Source organism: Lynx rufus, unplaced genomic scaffold (genome assembly GCF_022079265.1).
Source record: "Lynx rufus isolate CCGP_SWC_20201006 ecotype Redwood Valley unplaced genomic scaffold, mLynRuf1.p SCAF_3, whole genome shotgun sequence".
In the NCBI taxonomy this organism is placed as follows: domain Eukaryota; kingdom Metazoa; phylum Chordata; class Mammalia; order Carnivora; family Felidae; genus Lynx; species Lynx rufus.
In genome coordinates this window covers 168087031-168103510 of record NW_025814845.1, presented here as the reverse complement: position 1 = coordinate 168103510, position 16480 = coordinate 168087031, and the positions used below count along the sequence as shown (strand labels likewise).

Here is a 16480-nt window from a genome sequence, read left to right as displayed (position 1 = left end):
ACTGGGGGCCCAACAAATATTTGTTGAACAAATGGATGAACAAACAAATGTGTGCAAGTAAGGGTACCAACTGGGGCAACGGGATATGTCACTTATTTCACTTCCCCCTAAAACATGAGTAGCTTTCCTGGAGTTACCTTTTCCTCCTATCATCCGTTCCCTATTCCCTGTTTTTTTTTTTTTTTTCCTTTTTTAATTTTAGATGGGGGGGGCAGCACAAGTTGGGGAGAGGGGCAGAGGGAGGACAGAGAGAAAGAGAAAGAGAGAATGAATCCCAAGCAAGCGCCACACTCAGCGTGGAGCCCAACACATGGCTCGATCCCATGAACCCTAAAATCCTGAACGGAGTCAAAATCAAGAGTCAGACACTCAACTGACTGAGCCACCCAGGTGCTCCCATCCTTTCCCTATTGATAACAAGCCCTCATTTTGCTGCATTTCTCAAGCCCAGGTGTGATCTGTTGAGCCACAGGCAGACCAGAAGCAGCCAGTCCCAGGGGCCTGTCAATAAAGGGTGGCTCCTGTCACTCCCATACCCAGAGGAGAGGTCCTTGGGGATCCAGAAGTCCATTCTCCCCCTTCCCCCACCACCACTCCTAATTTCTGGCCTTGGGCAGCAAGGCTAGCCTATGGTGAAGCTCCTTGGGTCCTAGTGGGTAGCCCCTTATAAGCGGGGGTGGCAGTGTGAGAAACAGAACCCAGAGGGAGGAGCTGAGAGGCTGAATTCTGGGCTTGACATAGGCTCCAATGGGGCCAAGTGGCCTTGGCTATGGCATCTCATCTTCTGGTCCTCAGGGTCCTCAACTGGAAAATGCAGGACAGGGTCAGAATAGTGACTGATTACCAGAATCACCAGGAAATGTTTTAAAATGTCTTTCCGGGCACCACTCCAATACACTGATTCAAAACTTTTTTTTTTTTTTTTAACTCCCCAGATGATTCTGATCATCACTCAGTTTGGAGAACCACTAAATAAAGGGCCCGTTCAACCCCAGCACTTTCCAGAAACATTCTGTGTCCAGCCTCGGCGGAAAGGCAGGCACTTGGGTTAAGTGAGGAGGGGGTGGCTGGGGAGGCAGTGTGTACAGAGGGGAGCAGAGGCAGGAAGCTTCAGGGCCAGCCAATGTGACGTTGTTGGTCTGAACTCCAGCTCTGGGACCTCAAGCGGGTTCCTTAATGTTGGGGCGTGGAATAATCCTCCGGGGAGCTGTTGGCAGACGGGGTGAGGTAACTGTGGGAAAGACCCAGCCCAGGTTGGCAGGCAACCGTGACCGTCCCTTCTCCCATCCACCCTTTCCATACACGATGATGTCGGGAAATTTCCTCCCTTACAAAGCCACTCACAGAGGCCAGCCCTCGTAGACTTACAAGGGAGATTCGAGGTTGATTTCTCCCCTCTCCCTTTTTAAGGGGGCGAGGCAGCTGAGGAAGCAGTACTGAACCAAAATGCACCACCCCCTGTGGAAAAGAAAAGGGCAACTGGGTATCTCTGCTCAAGCAGTAAGTAGACTTCTCTGTCCCCGGGGCCCAGGGGTCTATTCAAAAACGCCACGTTTAATGACACATACTTGGGACAGAGACAAGTGGCCCCTGAGCATGGAGGAGGACCCGGTCAAGGCCTCTCTGGGCCCACCGTGGCCAAGTTCCGGGCCAGAGCCACTTCAGTCCTACGGCACCTTCATTTCTTCAACCTGCCCACAGGGAGAGCCCACCCTCGACAGGCACCAGGATGCAGAGAGGAAAAACTGACGGGGAAGTCAAGAACAAAGAATGCAAGGGGCGCCTGGGGGTGGCTCAGTCGGTTAAGCGTCTGACTTCGGCTCAGGTCACGATCTCACGGTTCGCAGGTTTGAGCCCCGCGTCGAGCTCTGTGCTGATAGCTCGGAGCCTGGAGCCTGCTTCGGATTCGGTGTTTCCCTCTCTCTCTCCCCTTCTCCCACTCGTGTGCACCCCACCCCTCTCGAAAATAAAGAAACTTAAAAAAAAAAAATAACTAGGAATGTGGGAAATGAGGGGAGAATGACCCATACTGACCGTCCGGGTGCCACGAGGGAGCTCAGGGAAGAGGGAGGAGTGGCCAGCGTGCACCAGTATGGTCTCCGGAGCCCCCTCACAAGGGAGGCTGACGGAAGCCAAGGTGGCCAGGCAGTGGCCAGAGTGGGGGCGACCACCAGTGTAGCCTCTCTTTCTTCTTCAGTGACTCTACTTGTAAAATGTACAACTGCGAGCCAGGCACTGTTTTAGCTTCCTGGGGACCAGAGGAGAAGTTGGGGGTGAGTGGAGACAACCCAAGCACCCCTCGATGGATGGATGGATAAACAAGTGGTCCACACAGACAACGGAATAGTACTCAGCCTTAAAAGGGAAGGACATTCCTGACACTGGCTCCATTAATGCTGAGGGAAATAAGCCTGTCTCTCCCTCTCTCTCTCTCTCTCTCTCTCTCTCTCTCTCACACACACACACACACACACACACAATACTGTATGATTCCACATAACAGGAGGTACATGGACTTGTCAAAACCATAGAAACAGAAAGTAGAATGGTGGTTGCCAGGGGCGGTGGGGGGGGAGGGGAAGGGGGTTGTTCAACGGGCACAGCGTTTCACTTTTGCAAGATGTACACACTTGTGCGAACGTACTTTAATGCCAGTGAACTGTATACGCTCAGAAATGGTCAGGATGGTACTTTCACTGTCTGTCACATGTGTTTCACCGCAATGTTTTCTTAAGTCAGGGTGTGAGGGTGGAGAGAAGGAAAATGAATGCTGTAGGATCCACAGAGAAAGGGCAGGGATTAAAAAAACGCAACCAAAACAAAGCAAGAAGACGGAGACGGAGAATTTCACCAACTGCCTTTCCTGCCCCGGGTTTCAGTTCCTGCTCAGGCCTGGCTGCGAGGCTCTCCCTTTCTTTATAATAAATCCCCATCCTGCGCATTTTAATTCTCCACACCCTTGGAAGTTCAGAATGCATATGAGCAGATTAAAGGCTCTGGGAAGTCCTTCAGGAAAGCGGCCAGTGGATTCTGTTCCACAAGGCACTTCTTAAACGTTTGTCTTGGGCAACAGAAACCTTATCTCGCAGAATAACCAGTTCCATCTTGGGGAACACACGTTGAGAAAACAGCTGTAGCTGGCGGGGGACCTGGAAGCAGGAAGCACAGAGATCTGATCCAGGGGTCGGCAGGACCCCCGGAGGCCCAGGCCCAGAGTGGCTGGCAGGAGTAGGCTGGAAGACGGGCCTGAGAGGGGAGCAGCAAGGAAAAAGAGCCCGATGAGCCTCTGGGCCTGTTACTCCAGCACCCCAGCCAGAAATCAGGAGACCTGGGTCTCTGGCCTGGTTCTGCCACTCACTGTGTGACCTGAGCAAGTCTCCCAGAGTTCTAGAAGGGCAATTCTAGATCAGACTCCATTTCAATGACACAAAGTCTGTATTTGCATTAAACCAGCTCCATACGCTTCCGGAAAGGCCAGAATGGAGCGAGGGGTCAAGCCCCTTGCCCCAACTACCCCCCTAATAAGACAAATCAGGACGAGCCTGCCTTGTTGGCCTGTTCTCTTCTTGAGAGGAGGCAGGTGGAGAGAGAGCAGAAAATGTGTGCTCTGCCCCAGGTGAGCTCACAGGATCATATGACAGGAGCTGCAGGGGCCCTGGGCAGAGGGCACACGGAGCCCAGCACCTGCTTTTTCAGACAGGAAACTGGCACCCAGCAAGAAAAGCAAAGGGGGCAAGCTGGGCCTGGCAGGGAGACCTCTGCCCTCCCTGGGTCTCCTGCAGAGGATGGCCCAACCTGAGGACCTGCAGCATCACTCAGCCACTGTCCTCCCACCTGCCCCAGATTCCGAGTCCTCCTTCCCACCTGCCCCGGATTCCGAGTCCTCCTTTCTCAGTATTTCTCAACAATAAGGAACAAGTGGGGGGCCCCTGGGGGGCTCAGGCGGTAGAGCACGTGACTCTTGATCTCAGGGTACTGGGTTCAAGACCCACACTGGGCACAGAGCTTACTTTAACAAGAAGGAAGGAAGGAAGGAAGGAAGGAAGGAAGGAAGGAAGGAAGGAAGGAAAGAAAGAAAAAGGAAGGAAGGAAGGAAGGAAGGAAGGAAGGAAGGAAGGATATAAAAAATGCCCGCATCGAAAAACATGCACTTTCAGGATCAGTAGAAGATAATGCGAAATCTACCCATTCATCCATTCAAAAGCATCTGCCAAGCTCCTACTCTGAGGCAGGTGCAGAGACACCGCAGCAACGGGCATGTGAGGGGCTCCCAAGTTCATGGTGTGAACATCACAGCACAACGGGTGGGCACAATGCCCAGACCAGGGCTGCGCCCCAAAAGGCTACGCAGGGGTCTCTGTTCCAGACTTTTCCCAGAGAAAGGAAATTCAGTTCAGGCACCCACTGAATGCCAGGAAAATGCCAAATAGTAATAGCGTCTGCCACCCAGTGTCTGTTGCAGAATCAGCAATCAAACCCGTAAATTTAACTCTATCCCATGCGCCAACTGTTCCCAAGTCGCATGGACAGTCACTAAGTAGAAGCACAGGGAAATGCCTAGGCCAGACTGCAGGTCTGCAGGTCCCAACTGCAGCCCCCTCCCTAGCTTCCAGCCTGCCACAGGTGCACGGCCTCACCCTTCGGCCCAAGGCCCAAATCTCTCCCACTGGCACCCCCTGCCCATCTATGGCACTGTGTACCCCCTGCACTGGGGCCCACTGATGCCACTCCAGCTTCCCGTCCACAACCACACAGGGCAGAGAGTGTCAGGCCAGGAGCCTCTTCCCATGCAGGCACACAGATCCCCGCGGGCAGCCGGGAGAGAGAGGCCTTTTGGCACAGTGCTTTGTCGGGAAAGAACTGCCTTCCGGAATGAAGCCACGGACCTCATCAAGGGCCTAGAGAGTCCTATCCTCACCTTCCAGAATCCTTAGGAGGCACACACAACAAAGAAGAAACCCAAACCACATCAAGGAGAACATGCACACACAGTAAAACCTTCAGCACTCTTGAGTTCAAGACTGCCGGTGTTCCGACTCAGAATCTGGGTCTCAACTCAGAATCTCGTCCTTCCATGTTTGACACAGAAGGCGGACGATTGTGCCCCGGCCCTTTGAAAAATGCTGTCGAAATCATAACAAAAATGAGACATGACGATGGCCCTCAGTACCATTCCCACGCACACACTGACCAGGAACAGAGCACTGCGGGAAATGCTTCACAGAGAACCACGCTGTTTGTGACAAGCAGAGGCACATCGAAGTTTATTCTCCAGTTCAAGATTCCAAATCATGTCTTTTTAAATCTCCCAAACTGGCAAAGGTGTCCACATGAAGAGAATATACCTTGTCTCTCTCTGGCTAATTAAAAGGAAAGCTTGATCCTCTTAAAAAGTTTTTTAACGTTTTTCATTTTTGAGAGAGAGAGAGAGACAGGGCATGAGCAGGGGAGGGGCAGACAGAGAGAGGGAGACACAGCATCTGAACCAGGTTCCAGGTTCTGAGCCGTCAGCACACAGCCCCACGCGGGGCTCGAACCCACGAACCACGAGATCATGACCTGAGCCGAAGCCGGATGCCCAACCGACTGAGCCACCCAGGCGTCCGTCCCCTTGATCTTCTTCAAGTTTAGGAACCAGCAGGAGAAAAATGACTCCTTCAAAGAAGTCCTTGCCTCCCTCTCCCTTCCCCCCAGATAAAAGGGGGGAAGGAGAAAGAAGCATGTGATGGTGTGGTGATGGGGAGTTCCAGGCACATACATTCTGAAAGCCCCTGGTGAGAACCAGCATTTTAGAGCAAGAAAAAGGGCTAGTTCATTGTGCTATCGGTCAGAAGAGCGGTACCAAGACGAGGCGGAGAGATGAGAGTGGGTAGGAACACGCGTTTGCATCCATTTCCCTCCCCCCCATGGGAAGGTCCAGACTCCCCTCAGCTCCAGGCCACCCAGATGCTCAGGGGAGGTGGGGAGGGAGCAGGCAGGCTCTCTTTCTCTCTCTCTCTCTCTCTCTCTCTCTCTCTCTCTCACACACACACACACACACACACACACACACACGAGACAACAAACCAGCGAAGCGGCCGCTCTGCCTTTTGGCTTACACCCCACAGGAGGCCCGTTTTCAGAACAGCCACACGCCAACGTTCCTGGTTACCTGCTGCCTCTAAAGTGTGGAGCCTGGCCTGCGGAGCATTTGAGACATCTCTCATTCATACTGGCCAGACGAAATCCTGAAACCTTCAGGGCCCATGAGGGGTGTGCTTCGGGGTCACTGCTGTTTCTAGGGATAAAATGACTCAGTATTCAGTAGAAAATACGAATTCCACCAAGACCACCAAAACCAAGTTCCTTGGCCTTCCAGGGAAGGAGCCACAGCACTTCTCCTGAGAACAGGCCACGGTGTGAGGAGTCAGACCCCAGAGCACATCCAACTCAGAAAGGGTGGCCCAAGAGGGGCCATGGGACCTGTACCTAGAGAGAAGAATGGTACCTCAACTGCTAAAAAAAAAAATGGAGCTGTCTTTACGATCCCTTCTATTACGATTTGACTTTTTGACTTCGTGCATGTGCTACTTTGATTGAAAAATAAAAGGCAAACAGGGCAGGGAGAGGAAGTGAACAATTCTGCCAACGGGGGACGCGACTGTGCGGGTGGCTCTGGGAAACGGGAAGGTATGGCCCAAGGCTATGTTCAAGGGTAAATGCAGAGGTAAGGTGCAGGTGGAGAGGTCGCCCTGGACTCAGGAGGGTGGCTGGGCGCTAGACAATCAATAAACGCTTGCTGAGAGGAAGGCAGGTTGGGGCTGGACGATGGGAACGGCTTGCTCAGGAGCTTGGAATTTACTTTACAGTCAAGTGTTTTCCACGGTTACGTATTGCGCGTGACGGCAGCTACGGAGAGGCACGCAGTAAGCAGTACAGATGGGGTCTCTCGCAGCCGGAGCAGGGATCAGGCCCAGGCAACGGAAGCCCTCCCTACCAGGTCTCATCACAGGCTGGCCTCTCTCCGCTCTCTCCAAAGCCACGGCCACAGGCAAGGCCACCACAAGGCCACCTCACACCCACTGGCAGCGGCACACCGCATTCCCACATCCCTTCGTCCTAGGAGCTAACCCTGGTCACTCCTGCCCTTCTCTAGAAAACTCTCCAGCAGATGGAGGCAGGGATGAGAGAATCCATGCCTGGCTCAGACCCAATATACCCAGGAAATACTCAAAACATCCAGTTTGCGGCCAGCCCAAAGGATTAAATTGTTTCTGCCCTACACGTGGGAAAATTCCCAAGATTCCAGGTAAGAGGGCTCGGAGTTCACGGACGGGATTGGTGACCCTAGCAAGACGAGCAGGGGCCCAGGGTCCTGCGTTCTAGTCCTACGCCTGATATTAAGGACTACGGTGGCCTTCAACAAGTCAGCTGGCTTCTCTGAGCCCCCAAGCCTCTATTCACAAGATAATTATAGTAATAAAAGTCATACCAACAACTATCTCCATTTTGCAAACAAGGAAACTGAGGCACAGAGGGGATAAGCAACTTGCTCCAAGGTCACAGAGTACACACAGGAATGAAAGCCAGGCAGATTGGCTCCAAAGCCATGCTCTGAACCAGGAGGCCACACGACCTCTCCCTGGGGGGTGGACAGTAGGGATCACAGGTCATCTCTAACTACCTTCCTGTCTCTGATGTGCTCTGTTTCTCCTGTCATGCTAAGTCATAAATGTACACTAGTCCTTATGTGTCCGACCTCTTTGAAGAGGGAATAGTACCCTGACTATGTCCAAGTCACCTAAATCTTCACTGCTTAAGACCGCGATGCTCCTAAGGGATCTGTGTCCAGCCTGCCAGCTTACAGACAGTCACAAGCCCAATCACATGGAGCTCGCATAGCTTCCCTGTTTCCCATCGCTGGCCATCAGCCTGGCCGCTGATTCCAAGGGGAACAGGGTAATAGGGGCTCGTTCGATACGAACCTGTTGTCACTCAAAAAGAGCTTGAACCATTTGCCCGCCCAGGTTGCGGCCAGGAGGGGCATCTGGATGGATGAAAGCCTGGCGCTCTCTCAGTATTCAAAAGCTAACACTGAATATTCCAAAGTTCAGGCCGCTTTCAGGGAAGAATTTAATTCACTGCTATTCCCTGGCCTCCCCGGGGCCTCCCTGACTCAGCAGCCTTGTCTATGTCATTGGCTTATAAACACCCCACCTACAAGTAAGGACAAGATGTCAGAGGCAGAACTGAAGGAACGCCTCATTCTCAAAAGTGTTTTATTTTCCTCGTATAGAGGTAAACTCGCTGAAGCACCCTAACGCCACATCCAAGAACAAATTTAATGCAAGAATCCACATGGAAGTACCCTAGAAGAACACAAAGCCACCCCATGGCACCAGGACGACCTGGGTACAGACGAACAGGATGCGGCCACTGATTCTCCACACGACCATTCTGGTCCCTGCTCGCTCCTTCAGCCCTGGCCGCTCCGCCATTGTGGCCTTGCGTGGTGGGGCTCCCTGTGGGCTTTTGTTTGATTTCAGAGTTCTGCCACCCACCTATCCCCCAACCTCCACTTAGTTTTCCCTAACTAGGAAACAGTTATGGGATTTGCCCAAGCTCCCAGAGCTGGTCACCACTGTGCCAGGACTGGCCAACACTCCCAGACCCAGCCCTGCCACCACACTTTGCTGAAGATTCCAACTGTGGAAATCTCAAAAATACCTTGTTCACCCACCCGCCGGCCTGATGCTCGGATAGTCTCTTGGGGTGCGGAGTTCATCCATTCAATCAACAATGACATTCTGGGCTTCTACTCTAGGCCTGACTGACTCTGTGATTAGCGCCCGAAGACACAAAGATGTCCCCTGTCCCCGAACACCTCACAATCGAAGTCCTATTCTATTTTTCAGCTGTATGCTCTTCGAGGAAGTTACTCAACTTCTCTGAACTTCGGTTCCCTCATCTGTGAAAACCCCGACGTCACGTGCTTCCTGCAATGGATACATGAGAAAACTTTTCAGCGCACAGATCACCTAGCACAGTACAGGAGGTGCTCCACAAATGTTTATCATCTTAGTCATTATTTTTATAAGGGCTCCAGCACATTCCTTAACCACCACCTATGTTAACACAAATGGCTTTGAAATCTTAATAAGAACCACCACCAAAAACTGACCTAATCTTGCCAAGAAGGTGTGAGGCTTTTCCTTCCTCCTGCTTGCTGACAAATGGCTGTTTGGCACGAAGGATCTCATTGCAGGTCTGAACTGAACATCAGATGACAGAGTAGGATAGGCTATAAACCACTCACACAACAGACCCCAGTGCCTACGACCACACAAGGTACGGACAGGAGTGAAACCTAACCCCCAGCCCCTCTGATCAGAAAGAGGCTGGGTGAGGGTGCCTGGGTGGCTCAGTCAGTTAAGCATCTGACTCCTCATTTCTGCTCAGGTCATGATCTCACGGGCTTATGAGTTGGAGCCCCACATCAGGCTCTGTACTGGCAACATGCAGCCTGCTTGGAATTCTCTCTCTCTCTCTCTTTCAAAATAAATAAAATGAATAAGCTGAAGGAAGGAAGGAAGGAAGGAAGGAAGGAAGGAAGGAAGGAAGAAAGAAAGAGAAAGAAAGAAAGAAAGAAAGAGGCTGGAAAAAGCAAGGGGCCTACCCATTCCCACTGGCGTCCAGGCCCACAAGGCCAGCACCGCAGACTCGAGGGCCCCGCCTGGGTCTAAACCCCATTCTGCTGCTTCCTCCTCATACCTTTGCACCTTTGGCAAATTATTTCATTTCTCTGAGCCTGTTTCCTTATCTGTGAATGGGAGATCATAATAGCACCTATGTCTAACGTCTCTGTGAGGATTAAAGGAAGTAACAAATGAATGAAAAGCCCTTTGCCTGGGGTCTGGCATACAGCTGCTACTGCTCTCATTCATGTCTGGGTTTTTGGATGGTTTTTTTGTTTGGGTTTTGTTTTGTTTTGTTTTGTTTTTGGAGAAACAGCGAATTCCTAGGAAGATCTAACTTCTATTCTAATTCCTTCTTAAAATTCTCATTCCCTTGGAGCAGGGTGCCCTCAAGATCAGCCCTGGTAGGGAGCAACCCCCGCCCCCCACAATGACTGCACACTGAGACTAGATTACCTGAGTCATCATCTGGACAGCCCGAGCAGCTTACAGTTCTGCTGCCCTCTTAACTGAAGAGAAACTGAGGCCCGGAAAAGCCAGGGGACTTGCCCACAGCACGCACAAGGGACTCTGTCCCTCCCACCCCACTTCCACATTCACCTTTCTTGGCTCTCGGTTTCTAGACTGGACCCGACTGCTTACATTAATCCTGATTATGTAACAAAGGGAACCTGGGCAGCCTGAAAGGGAGAGGGGAAATCACCAGTGTCAGTTTACAGAGGCGCCAAGGGTCCAAGATGGCAGTGCCTTGGGAGGCTCGCTCACCTGGCCTGGTTACTCAGAAGCAAGGGCGGTTCTGGAGACCTTTAACCAGTGTGAAAGTCCGGGCTGGGCTGAGCAGGAGCCTTAAGTCCCAAGGTTCCCTGACACTGCTGGCTGCAGCCCATTTCCTGGAGGTCACCACTGTGGAAAGGGCCCTCCTGTGCTCAAGGACTTGCTCTTCTCTGAACTGCAGGGAAACAGCCAGATGGGGCCAAGAGGAACCACAGAACCCTCTGTGGGCTCTGCCCCCTCTCCTGTGGTGCACCGTCACCCTGCAGGACTTGGGCCCCCACTGTGGGTGTGGGCAGGTGCTCAGGTCCCCCAGATTCCGGAGGATACATCCACGTGGTGCTACAGGGCACAGATGTCTCCACCGAGGATGTCTCACTTTCCTAAACAGGGGCAATCCTCCCAAACCGTGCATTTAAATGTGAGCATGAAGGGACAGAGCCCTGTTCCAAGAGTCAGAAGACCTAGGCTCCTGCCCAGCCCTGCCCTCAAATCCCTGAGGAACTGGGAGCAATCTAGCTAACTGGGTATCAAAACAGGTTTCCACCAGAAGGTAAACACCAGAAAGGGTGAGAAATTTCCTCTGTTTTGTTCACGGATCTATTACAATTGCAAATTATCTGTCAAACGGATAAACGGGAGTTAACAGTGATGTCTCTAAGGATGTCCTTTTTGGCTCACATAGTCTAAATCTACGAAACTGGAAAAGAATCCTTTGAAAAACAAACGTGTGCGGGTGTGTTTTACTTGCAGGGAGATAAATCTATATATCTACCTTACTGGCCATCAGGCCTACTTGCAGCGTTAAAACGTTTACCTGTATTTGAAAGGAAGGAAGGAAGGAAGGAAGGAAGGAAGGAAGGAAGGAAGGAGAAAAAGGAAAGAAAGAAAGAAAGAAAGAAAGAAAGAAAGAAAGAAAGAAAGAAAGAAAGAAAAGAAAGAGAAAAAGGAAAGAAAGAAAGAAAGAAAGAAAGAAAGAAAGAAAGAAAAAGAAAAAGAAAGAAAAAGAGAAAGAAACAAAGAAAGAAAGAAAAAAGAATGAAAGAAAGAAAAAAGAAAGAGAAAAAGGAAAGAAAGAAAAAGGAAAGAAAGAAAGAAGAAAGAAAGAAAAAGGAAAGAAAGAAAGAAAGAAAGAAAGAGAAAGAAAGAAAGAAAGAAAGAAAGAAAGAAAGAAAGAAAGAAAGAAAAAGAAAGGGAGGGAGGGAGGAAAGGGAAGGAAAAGAAACCAAAAAATGAAATGAAACACAAGAGAAATTGCAAGCCTTGTGTACTGTGGGTAGGAATGTAAAATGGTGCAGCCCCTATGGAAACAGTACAGTGGTTTCCAAAAAAAAAAAAAAATTAAAAATAGAATTACCATATGATCCAGCAATCCCACTTCTGGTTTATAACAAAAAAAAAAAAATTTAAAGCAGGGTCCCAAAGACATATTTGCACACCCGTGTGCATAGCAACATTATTCGTAACAGCCAACAGGTAGAAGCCACCCAAACGTCCATCTGTGGGTGAATGGCTGAACAAAATGTGGTATCTTGTACAACACTATCATTCAGCCTTACAAAGGAAGGAACTTCTCACACATGCTACAACATGGATGAACCTTAAGGACACTATGAGACAAGCCAGTCACAAAAAGACAAATACTGTATGATTTCACTTACACGAGGCACCTAGAATAGCCAAATCCAGAGACAGAAAGTGGGATGGGGGCTGCGAAGGGCTGCGGTGGGGTGGGGAATGGGGAGTGGCTGTTTCAAGGGGACAGTTTTACTCTGAGAAGACGAAAACGGTTCTGGAGATTGGTTGCACAACAGTGTGAACGGATTCGACATTACTGAACGACACACTTAAGGGCATTAGGATGGTATTAGACACCTGAAACTAGCATAACACTGTATGGTAACGTCACTGGAATTAAAATTTAAAACCTCATGAAAATGAAAAGAAAGAAAAAACTGTTAAGATGTAAATTTCAGGGGTGCCTGGGTGGCTCGGTCAGTTGAGCGTCCGACTTCGGCTCAGGTCATGATCTCACGGTCTGTGAGTTCGAGCCCCGTGTCGGGCTCTGTGCTGACCGCTCAGAGCCTGGAGCCTGTTTCGGATTCTGTGTCTCCTTCTCTCTCTGACCCTCCCCCATTCATGCTCTGTCTCTCTCTGTCTCAAAAATAAATAAACGTTAAAAGAAAAAAAGATGTAAACTTCACATTATATGTATTTAACACAACCTTTTTAAAATCCTCAATCTAATCAATAGCTCATTCCACATGCTGTTCACAGTCTGAGATCCTGTCACAATCACGTAATCCTCTAACACCTTTAACCTTCCTCTAACCCCTGAAATAGCGTTTTTTGGTTTGTTTGCTTGCTTGCATGTTTTTGCTAAAGGCAACCAGGGGTCTCAAAGGCACAGCGTGATCCCCTAGACACAGTAATACTTCCGGCTCCAGAGCCCGCCTTGGAAGGAAGCACCCGGAAGGTGAGCCCGGGGACTCCTGGACAGAAGGCAGAAATGGTTAAGATGTAGAATCTGAATCTCCATCCCTTCCCATAGGTGGCCCCCAGCCTCAAGGATGCAGTGGTTCCCTGTTACACTGGCCCATGCCCACCCCAAAAGATAGTATCCCAGGAATCAGTACCCCAACTGCTCAGGCCAAAAACCAGCCAAGTGTTTGTATGTTACGGACCGGGTGACCACACCGATGGCAGGCCATCAGAGCCGGGGAGTGCAGGGGACCCCCTGAGCGCCGTGGGTGACGGCTCTCCTGGAATCCACTCCCGCAGGCCCAGGGAGCCAGGCACCTTGAAGCCCTGCATACAGTTCTCACGTCAAGTGTGGTCCTGTCAGCTTCTGCAACAGCAGCTTCCACACCCTTCACAGAGGCCACACCTTCTAAAGCATGCCCCACTATTAGCCTATTAGCCACAGGAAGAAAAGACTTTTCCAAGCAGCCCTGTCGCCAGCCTTCTCTTGCTCATTTCTCTACTTATAATTATATCAGGTGATGTGTCTGCATGCCTGTCTTCCATTAACAGCCTCATGGCATTTGTGATCTCAGGGCCCTGGCAGTGTGCTTTCTGCAACAGACAATCAATACGCGATTGTCGAGAACTCAGAGGTGCACAAAATTTTACCCGCAGGCACATACAAAGTAGGCACTTGAAACCCCGCCGACAGCTGTCTCCGGGCTGTGTCCTGCTATCCACGTGCTGTGTCCTGCAGCACGATGCACATCATCATCTTCTGGGGCCTGCCACATAGAGGGGCAGCCCCATCAGAGCCGAGCTCCAGAGCGTATCCTCAGCATACGCTGGAGGTCTCAGCAGGGCTTCAGGGGAAACTTCCCAGATGTTACTGAAAGCCAGATTTCACACAAATGCTAAGATCAAATTATCTCCATAATGCTGGCTGATTTACAGGTGGGTCGGGTCAGGTCACAGCCGGAGACGATGTTCTCCTGTGCTCTTCACACACCTTGCACACCAGCCAATAACAGAGAAAGAAAACCAAACACCAGAAACACCAGGCTTGAAGTTCTAAGCGTCTCAGGGGAAAGACACCGAAGGAAACATCCTGAAGATTCACATTCCAGCCTCTGGAACCCATTCACATGCACAAATGTCTGCATGTACAAACTGTTTCATAAGCTTTTGGGGGAGTCATATTTAAGTTTTACTGGATGCCGAAGGGAAGGGCAGGAACCTACAATCATGGGTGAGCTTTCATGCCGACTAAACCCTCATCCTGGAAAAGAGAACTTGGGTGTACGATTTAAACTGAAGCCATCTTAGGGTGCCTGGGTGGCTCAGTCGGTTAAGCATCCGACTTCGGCTCAGGTCACGATCTCACGGTTCGTGGGTTCAAGCCCCGTGTCAGGCTCTGTGCTTAGAGCACGGAGCCTGGAGCCTCTTTCGGGTGTCTCCCTTTCTCTCTACCCCTCCCCCACTCGCAATCTGTCTCTCTCTCTCTCTCTCTCTCAAAAATAAACAAACATTAAAAAAAAATGAAAAAAATATAAGCCAAAGCCATCTGATGAGAAGGGTTTCCAGAAGTGAGAGCACAAGACCGGCACGGGGGACGCGAGTGAATGGCCTGAAAGTGGTAAAACAGCAGGGTTTTTCTCCCCACTCCATAAACGTCGTCAATGTGCCGACAGGGGTCCTGGGGCTGAGTGGTGCAGGGCACCAGGTCCTTGCCTGCAACGAGTCTGTCGTCTAGCAAGGAACAGGCAGGCACAGGCAGAGTAAACCAAAAGTCGCACAAATAAAAAATGGCAAAGCCTAAGGACGCTGAAGGAAAGCAAAAGGACAGCAAAGGCACGAGACCTAATTTATACGTGGGGAGGGGTCCTGGAAGTGACTTGGAAGCCAAGAACTGAGGCTGGGTGAGTCAGGCCAAGTGGAGCTCAGGACAGAGGGGCTACGTGAGGCACAGCTAGTGCAGGTGGGGGGCGGCCAGAGGCCCTGAGAAGGCTGTGTCACTGGCAGCCTGCTGAGTTCCAGGGGATGAGCCCAGAAAGGCACAGAAGGACACAGAGCCCACGGGTGTCCTGAAAACATCATTTTATCCTTCAGTCTGTTCGGTCCTGACCTCCTGCCATGGATTTGCAAACAGAAGAGGAGGAAGAAAGGAGGTGAAGAACACAGGAGAACGTTTCTCATTGTGAAATCCAAATAGGAGTGCCAACCATGAGGAGCAGAGGTGTTCCTGTCACCAGGAGGGGACACGCCTGAGAGCCTCCCAAGTGAGAAACCCCCCCCAACCTGTCATTTACCACAACGCTCCCCACAAACGCTCGGGTCATCTGGGCTAACTCATCCATGCTTCTGGCAATGCTGTGTGACCTTGGCCATGCCAGCTGACCCCTCAATGACTCAGCTTCCTGGTAGTGAACTTGTAAAAGGTCCCCAGCAGGAAGCAGTCAGAGTCATAAACAGGGCCTTCCAGAAGCATCTGCTACATGTCTCCCCTTGATTCCAGGGTGGGGCTGTGACCATTCAGCATTTCTGGAATTGCCCGAATGAATGGTTTGCAGCCTTTAAGCATTGTACTTGGAGGTTTAAGTAAATCAAACAGACTATAATTTCTAGGCAGGCACTCTGGGATGCAGGGACCCCAAATGGTATATTGGCAGCTGACTCTGGTCCCTGCTCCTCAGCCCCCCTAGCATTCCAGGGCAGGGGTCTTCCGGTGTCCTCCTACAAACAGAAGTGCTTGTCCCTCTATACATTCCAAGTCAAAAGGGGGTGCCCAAAAGTAATACTGCCCCATGGAAATAAAGAGTGGAGGGACACCTGGGTGGCTCAGTCGGTGAAGCGTCCGACTTCGGCTCAGGTCATCATCTCACAGTTCGTGGTTTTGAGCCCTGCGTCAGGCTCTGTGCCGACAGCTCAGAGCCTAGAGCCTGCTTCAGATTCTGGGTCTCCCTCTCTCAGCCCCTTTCCCGCTCACACTCTGTCTCTCTTTCTCAAAAATAAATAAACATTAAAAAAAAAAAAGAAAGAGTGGAAAAAATTTAGAATCTTGCCATTTTACAGATGAAGAAACTGAGACTCGGACAAGTGACATGTTTTTCTCAAGGTCACTCAGCTGGTGGGCCCCTGGTTATCCTAAGCTAATTATAATTCACCCTAAAATACAAATGTTTCATGTGCCTGTGTTCACAAAGAAAAGGCTTTTTTGCCTTGCCTTTTTCTCAGTTCGTTCCCTGCCCTCCAAGCTCAAGTCCTGAGTTGACAAAGTTCTCCCTGTCCCTTAAACTGGCTGCTCACAGATCAGAAATCTGTTTTCAATTTAAAGCAGTTCCTGGTAAAAGTCCAGCTTTGCAGTGACTTTCGGTTCTTAGGGTCTAGAAGAGAATTTCAGAAACTTTCTTGTGACTGGATTATCAGAAAATACAAAAGATCCCTGAAAGAGACACCCACGGGAGGTCTGAAACGAGACTTTCCAACTCAGGGTCAGGGGCAGCACCACCAGCGGGCTCAGCAGCCTGAGGAAGGACAGTAATGGAAGGTGCTACCACCTGAGGCCATCCTGG

At 50.6% G+C, this 16480-nt stretch overlaps 1 protein-coding gene across 2 annotated transcripts in view; it reads right to left on the bottom strand.

Annotated features, from left to right (window-relative positions):
* Positions 1-16480, bottom strand: part of SLC25A37 (solute carrier family 25 member 37) — a 39703-nt gene that overhangs the window by 8279 nt on the left and 14944 nt on the right. The gene's annotated exons all lie outside the window — the stretch shown is intronic.